Source organism: Momordica charantia, assembly GCF_013281855.1.
Source record: "Momordica charantia cultivar OHB3-1 chromosome 10 unlocalized genomic scaffold, Mcharantia_2.0 BLBB01000010.1, whole genome shotgun sequence".
Classification (NCBI taxonomy): Eukaryota; Viridiplantae; Streptophyta; class Magnoliopsida; order Cucurbitales; family Cucurbitaceae; genus Momordica; species Momordica charantia.
In genome coordinates, this window is record NW_028275158.1 from 10,534,141 (window position 1) to 10,542,947 (window position 8,807).

General features: G+C 33.2%; 1 pseudogene; it reads left to right on the forward strand.

Moving 5' to 3' along the window:
- Positions 1 to 4,829: 4,829 nt before the first annotated feature.
- LOC111019025 (uncharacterized) lies at positions 4,830 to 8,122 on the forward strand (annotated as a pseudogene).
- Positions 8,123 to 8,807: the final 685 nt, after the last annotated feature.

Below are 8,807 nucleotides of genomic sequence, written 5' to 3' on the forward strand. Positions count from 1 at the left end.
TGAGGAGTAAATTTGGGGATTATGAGAATAATCGAATATTTTTTAATAAATTTCATTCTTTAGTAGAATATATTAAGGAGTAAATTAGGGGATTATGAGAATAATTTATATATGTCTCACAATAATTTAATGTTTACAAAATCAAATTTGTAACATTAATCTTTTGCATTTAAATAAAAGACTAATTATAATAAATATAAATGTCATAAATAAGTGCAAAATTGGCATTTGAAAAAAGTTTTAAATCCAGAAATCTAAGACTGTAAAATTTGTAAACATTGGACATTTGTAAAAATAAATTTTCAAAATAGTTCATCCAAGACATTGTCTCATAAAAGTTTAAGATGAGAAATTGGGATACGTAATTTATGGAAAAGCATAACTAAAAGAATTCAATTATTTGGATCTTTATATCGAGGAAACGATATCTCACTTTCAAGTTTTAACTTAAACAACACGATCTAGTTTATGAAGAGAGAAACGTTGACTACTAAGATAACGAGGAACTACACCAATTTATTAGAATGCACGTAAGCAATTAATGTCTTTGAAACTCGAGTATGAATCTATTGCTTCTTTTAGATGCAATTTTACGTAAATCATACGTTTAACTAACAATTTAATTTATCACATCTCAAAAACACATATCTAAGTTTATTTTGAGAAAATATTGTTTTAGTATCTTTTAATATTATATTGAATTGTCACTGAATCAAAAAATTGAAGTTGATGGGTTATGATAAAGTTCATGGACTAAATATCAATACTTCAGTAGTGTTCTACCATTAAAGCCGTCCCTAAAATATTATTAAAAATAAACTTAACATAACAAAAAAGACCATGTAATTTTGTTTTTAATCCATAATTTGTTGTGAAATTGAGGACAAAACAAGATACTTAAAACAATAATATAAGAAAATTATAAAGTAAATTATAAAGTAGAGGTAAAAGAAAAGAGTGGTAGAGTTTTTGTTCTTTTTCACCCTTAGGGATTGATAGCCTCCTATGGATTTTTATAGGTGGCATGAACTTAATGACTAAGAATATACTCCTCGGTGAACAAGGAAAATAAGATGGGCATATCTAATATTTTATGTAATATTTATAATACTCCCTCTTAGATACCCATTTTTTTATATGATATATGTCTCGTTAAAATCTTACTAGGAAAAAATCCTAACGAAGGAAAAAGAGTACATATTTCATATAATTTTAATAAACAAAAAAATGATTAGAATATATTTTCTCCCCCTCATAGAAATATCACTTAAGATCTCTGAGTCGCCACATTCTAATGTCGTGCACCAATTTTCAAATGTTGCAGTAGGTAAAGCCTTTGTAAATAAGTTTGCTTGGTTATCTCTTGAACAAATTTGTTGTACGGTGATGTCGTCATTTTCTTCCAAATCATGAGTTTAATATATCCTCCTTTGATTTGAGTTATACATGCTGTGTTGTTAGAAGATTTTTGGAAGAAAAGTCACACATTCCACGAATATTCTAAATTAATCATTGATTTTAGCCATGAACATTCTTGACTAGCCTCATGAATTGCAAGAATTTCAGCATGATTTGAAGAGGTGGTTGTTATGGTCTGTTTTACCGATTGTCATGATATAGCAGTTCCTCCTTATGTGAATAAATAACATGTTTAAGATCTAATTTTGTGTGGGTCACATAAATATCTAGCATCTGCATAACGAGCTAGATTAAAATTTGATTTGTTAGAATAAAACAAACCCATATCAATTGTTCCTCGGAGATAACGAAGTATATACTTAATTTCATTTCAATGTCTTTTTGTTGGAGAAGAACTAAATCTTGCTAATAAATTTACAGAAAATGTTATATCTGGCCTTGTATTATTAGCAAGATATATAAACGCACCAATTGCACAGTGAGATATGGTATTTCAAGACCAAAAAGCTTTTCATTATTTTCTCGATGTCGAAATCTATCTTTCTTCACATCGAGTGAACGAACTTCCATTGGAATGTTTAATGGATGTGCTTTGTCCATATAAAACTTTCTTAAAACTTTTCCTGTATAAGTTGACTGATGGATAAATATCACATTTGCTAAATCCTCAATTTGTAGGTCAAGGCAAATTTTTTTTTTTTCCGAAATCTTTCATCTCAAATTTTTTCTTAAGATATTCTATTACCTTTGAAACTTCTTCAGAACTTCCAATTATATTCAAGTCATGAGCATATATAGTTATAATGGCAAATCTCGATTGCGATTTCTTTATAAAAACACAAGGACAAATTTGATTATTTTTTGATATCCTTCTTTCAAAAAATATCCACTCAGACGATTGTACCATGTGACCCCTAAATTTGTCTGGTATTCCATTTCATTAATATTTTTTTACTTTATTTGTAGTAGTTTTCTTGTAAATTTTTTTTTATTTATGGTCAATATTTTCCCTTTTGTGTGTTTTATAAAAAAAATATAAAAACAAAAATTATTTGATTTCAATATTGATTTCCTTTTAAAAATCAAATCTTTTTAAATAAAAAAAGTAATAAAATCAAAAAGATTTTTTGAATTAAATGTGAATTTCCAGATTTTCTCAAAATAAAACCTTTCAATAAAAATAAAATAAAATCTCTCATATGGAAAAGTTTTAAATTTGATTTAGCATAATTTGGGTACAAATCAAAATTTGTAATATAATCATAAGATTTGATTGATTATGTAATGAATATATTTTTTCCATTTGTAAATTAGGGTTTTGAAAACACTATAAATAGGTAGTAGCGGTTTAGGTCAAGAGGATGGAGAAACACATCACAAAAAAAGGCTACTAATCTCACACTACTAGAAATTTGGGATTTTGTGATGGTACTGAACAGTAAAATACTATTCAACATTGTTTAAATACGTTACGAAAGGTAGAAAACACTTTTTTGGAGGGAAAAAGCGGGGAGTTCCAGATTTTCGGCCTTTCGTGACGCTTTTTATCTGTCACATAAAATTTGAGGAGAGTTTTTGGCGGGAAAAGACAGAGTGGTCCGAATTATCGTTTTTTCGTGATGAATTTTTTCCTTCACAATAAGTTGCCCAAAACTTATTTTACGTGACGTTTAAAAAACGTTACGAAATACTTGAGGCGCATTTTTTACGGGAAAATACGGAGTTTTTCGGATTGGCGACTTTTTCATTACGCGTAGAAAATGTCACGGAATATTATTTTTCATGACGTTTTAGAATCGTCACGATACGATAAGAAGATTCCAGGCTTATTCGTGACGTCCGGTAAAACGTCACTAAAAGTTGCTTTTCTTGATGAAGTCAGTTTTCCATGAATTTTTTTTCATCAATCCAAAAAAATTTAAATAATACTTACATTTTCAATACAATGGATTGCAATTTGATATTGCAAATCTTAAGAAAGATAAAATACAAATGTTTGTCGAAATTTGTAAATTACAAAACTGGAGACAAAAAATAAAGAAATTAACTTATAGACATTTTAAGCTAATTTATTGGAATTTAAGTTAAGAAAACATAAAAGTCTAAAAGACTAAAATTTATTCGAAACTTTGCACTTATTATATTATATAACTATTGAGGGCCAAGTAATTGCAATTTTTTTTTACTCTTTAATTTTATCTATATATTTTAATACCCAAAATTTTCTTAGTTTTTTTTCCTTCCATCCAAAAAGGTTTAATGGATGCTTATGTATTACAAATCTTGAAAAAAAATGAAATTTTGTTTGGAGTATGTAAATTTTAAAATATAAAGAAAAAATAGAGGAAAAATTTTAAATTAACTAAAACATCTTTTAAATTCATTTTTTGGAATTTAAAATTTATTTTGTAATAATATCTAAAGAATTACATGCTTTCCCCTTTGTAAACAATTCTCAAAACCCACTAAATCCCGCTTTATCCTTTCTTCTACTTCCTCCCTTCTCCTTTTGCTTCAGCGGCCCCTCCCCCAACCCTCGTCTTCTTCTTCTCCGACGGCATACTCATCAGGCGACCTTAGACTGTAGCTGCAACGACAGCAATACCCACGGCGATGTGTTTGGTTCGGCAGCAACATCTCCTCACTCTCATTCCGTCGATCCACGGCAACACGACGTCCAAGAATGACGGCGTTAGCAGCAGCCGACGTCGAGTAGTGGCGCGACTCCCTGCATCTCTTTGGTGCGCCGGCTTCGAGTAAGACCCACGAACGGTGCCACTGACCACCGAAGCGCCACTAACCACCACTGTTGTTCGTCAATCTTCCGATACAACCCCTTTCTATCTTTCCTTAATTAAACATATAGGGTTTGACATTTAGTTTATGTTCGTACATAGATGAAAGTATTTTGTCGTATTGGGAGATGTGGTAAAATTGTTTTGCGATGTAGAAACTTGTTGGCTATGCTAAGTGTGGATTTGAGAATGAACACTGTTGCACTGTTGTTGTATGGAAAGTGTATCATGAGTTCGTAAGCATGATGTGTATAACCTTGTTGGCTATGCTAAGTTTGTTAGTGGGTTTCAGTTGGGATCTGCTTATTCTAGAAACCTTAATCGTTCAATGTTGCGATTCATTTTTGTTTAAAGCATGCTGGCGTTGTTCTGGTTTAATGTTTGGAATGATCCCATGAAAGCTTGATGTTCAGACAATAAAGCTTGTTTGGAACATGGATACTGGATTTCTTTCTTTGAGTTTAAAGTATGCTAAATCTTGACATTGTTTGACTTCTTTTCTTTATTAATGATGTGGCTTTGGTAATAAACGTTTGGAATTTAATATTCACAAGTTGTGTTTTCTATGCTATGAACGTCTTATTGATATTCGGTCGTCAACATTTTAGTAGTGAAATGGATAAGTCATGGATGAAGAAAAATAGATTGTCCAAATAGTACAAAGTGGGAGTTGAAACATTCATTGAATTTCGGTTGAGTCATGCTAATGGTGCTAATTCCATACGATGTCCTTGTTTGAAGTGTGGGAATCTTATATGCAAGGACATAGCAACCGTTAAATATCATTTATATTCAAATGGTATTGACCAAAGTTATAGGGTATGGTTTTCGCACGGTGAAGACTTAGGAAATATCACGGCCGACCAGTCATCCAATAATGATGCACTCGAGAGTGATGAAGATGATCTCGACTTTTTTAAGGTGGGTGACTTGGTTCAATCTGTTCAGGATGAATTCTCTGATGTACCAAAATCATTTGAACTATGTTTCATAATGCTAAGAAGTCGTTGTACCACGGATGTGGAAAGTTTACAAAAGTATCAGCTCTTGTGAGATTATACAATTTGAATGTGAGATTTAGGTGGAGTAACTCCAGTTTTTCTGAACTTCTGTCCATAATAAGTGATATATTGTCAGACCCTAACGAAATGTCGAATTCTATGTACGAAGCAAAGAAAACGTTGTGTGCCCTTGGGTTGAGTTACGAAAAAATTGATGCATGCCCAAACTATTGTTGCTTGTATAGAAAGGAGTACGCAGATATGACTAAATGTCATAAGTGTAATTCGTCAAGATGGATAATACATAAGAATTCAATGAAAGAGAATGAAGGAGTTTCTGCTAAGTAAGTGTGATACTTTCCAATTATTCCAAGGTTTATAAGATTGTTCAGAAACTCAGGTAATGCAAAGAATCTAGTTTGGCATGCGATAGATAGGAAAATGGATGGAATTGTGCGACATCCGACAGACTCTCCGTCATGGAGGTTGATTGATCATATTTGGCCAAATTTTGGTTCGAAACCAAGGAATCTTTGCTTAGGTTTATCAACTGATGGGGTGAATCCATATGATGAAAGAAGTAGTACATACAGTTGTTGGCTTGTAATAACAACCATATATAACCTTCCACCATGGCTATGCATGAGGAGGAAATTTCTAATGCTTACCATGTTGATCTCAGGCCCGAATCAACCCGGCTATGATATTAATACATATTTAGCCCCTCTGGTTGATGACCTAAAACTCATGTGGGAATATGGAGTGGAATGTTTTGATGCATATAGACAAGAAAATTTTATACTAAAGGCTGTTTTAATGTGGACCCTCAATGATTTTCCTGCATATGGTAATTTGTGCGGCTGTAGTGTTAAGGGTTATAAAGCTTGTCCGATATGTGGGGAGAACACCACTTCAATTAGATTGGCACACGGGAAAAAGAATGCATATATGGGCCACATAAGATTTTTGCCAAGACATCATCCGTACAGAAAACAAAAAAAGACATTCGATGGTAAGAAAGAGTTTAGAGTTGCTCCAACACCATTATCAGGGGAGGATATTTTTGGAATATTGAATGAGATTGGCTTCCCAAACAAGTATTGGAAGAGAAGATCTATATTTTTTTATCTCCTCTATTGGAAAAAATTGCACGTTAGACATTGTCTAGATGTAATGCATATCGAGAAGAATGTGTGCATGAACATTGTCGGAACATTACTTGATATATCAAGAAAAAATAAGGATATAATAAATGCTAGGCTTGATCTTATTGACATGAATATTAGACCAGAACTGGCACCCCAATTCCGAGGAAAAAGAACGTACTTACCTCCAGCACGTTACACATTGTCTAAGGAGAAGAAACAATGTTTCTATACGACTTTATCTAAAATCAAGGTACCAGAAGGGTATTCTTTAAACATCAGTACTCTTGTATCAGTAGATGATGTCAAACTTAAGGGCCTTAAGTCGCATGACTGTCACGTTCTCATGCAACAACTTCTTCCAGTTGTTCTGCGTTCAGTGCTCCCTAAGGATGTGTGCTATGCCATAACAAGATTTTGTTTCTTCTTTAATAGAGTATGCTCGAAGGAGTTGAATGTGTCCGAACTAGATCAACTGCAAGATGATGTTGTCGTAACCTTATGTCAACTAGAGAAGTACTTCCCACCGTTTTTCTTCATAGTAATGGTGCATCTTATTATTCATATTGTTAGAGAAATTAAACTGTGTGGGCCTATATACCTACGATGGATGTATCCATTCGAACGATATATGAAAGTGTTGAAAGGCTACGTCCATAATAGAACTCAACCTAAAGGTAGTATTGCACAAGCGTACATAGTTGAGGAAGCTGTGGAATTCTGTACCGAGTTCTTATCTAGACTAGCACCAGTTGGGCTAGGCTCCCTTTAAGAGAGAGAAGAATCACTTATTGATAGACCTCTATCAGCTGTATGTTACGTGAGGCCTACTGTACAACATCTCAAACAAGCTCATTTTTACGTGTTGGAGAACACTGATGTTGTACAACCATATATAAGGTAATCCTTCTTTGTAAATGGTTTATATCATTTATTACATTAGTATATACTTCTTTGCGCTGATTGATGATTAACATGTAGTCATCATATGGAGTCTCTAAAATTGAAATATCCAAGTAGAGCGACGAATGAAAAGTGGTTGTAGGATGAATACAATCGATCATTTGGTTCTTGGATCCATGAGGAGGTAATCAAATTATTTTAATTGTTTTTCCAAATACATTCATACGGAACGAAATTGTAATTTAACAAGTTTTACATGTTTGTACAATAGGTTATGGGCAAATTGCGTAATGATAAAAACATTTCGGAGACTTTAAGATAGATAGCACATGACCCCAATCTAGATGTTCTGACTTATGAGGGTTATAAGGTCAATGGATGTTGCTACAACACTAAATCTTATGACTCTACTCGAACTGTTCAAAATAGTGGAATTAGTTTGGTTGCTACAACCATGCAAGTGTCTAGTGTGAAGGACAAGAACCCTCCTGTTGCAGACATGACGTTCTTTGGAGTCATTCAAGAAATATGGGAAAATGGCTACAACAAATTCAAAATTCTATTATTCAGATGTAATTGGGTGGATAGTCGAAATGGTGTCCGGACAGATGATCTTGGATTCACTTTGGTTGACTTGAGCCGTATTGGCCATACATCTGACTCATTTATTCTAGCTTCACAAGGTAGACAGATTTTCTACGTAGAAGATCCAGCATATGTAAAATGGTCTATCGTTATTAGACCTTCGCAAAGGGATGTACATTGTGCAGGTTTGAATGATGAGCTTGGGGATAATTTGCTACATTGTCCTCCAACGTCGATTCGGACACCCTCCTGTGATGGAGACATTTTTGACTGACAACATAGAGGAGGAGATTGTAACACCAATGATGTTTCTATCACTCGTACTATTTAATATGAACCATACTATGCTTGGATATGTACTATGACTTCGTTTGTAATTTGAAATGCTTGTACTAATCTTTATATATGATATTTTCATGAGTTAAGTGATTCCCAAGTAGTTTCATTACTATTTTCCAGATTTAATGCTTAAGGCGATGCGATTTAATGATTCTGCTTTGTTATACATATTTAATGCTTGACCTAATCTTGTTTAAGTATATATTGTCAAACAATTTGAAACAGATGGAGGAAGAGGCCAAGTCAATTGAAGATAGTAAGCAGTCTGCTAGTGAGGATGTAAAAGGAGAGTCCAGCAAACAAAATACCCGTGGACGTACTCGGATGCACGATATCACACGTGCGAGTAGTGACAGAAAAAAGAAAGTAATTCAATACAATGAAGAAGAGCAACCAATAGGTAAGAATGGGCACAAGTTGAGCAACTAGATTGGGACGTGCGTTCGCCACCATGTCCCAATAATATATGACAATTGAAAGCTGGTTCCGACAGAGACCAAAGATAATATATATGAGTTGGTTCAGGTACACTTAAGTTTAAAGCACAATATCGTTATTTCAGTGAGACAGTGATCTTATCTATTTAATTATTATTGACAAAATAGGGTGGATTCATTGTT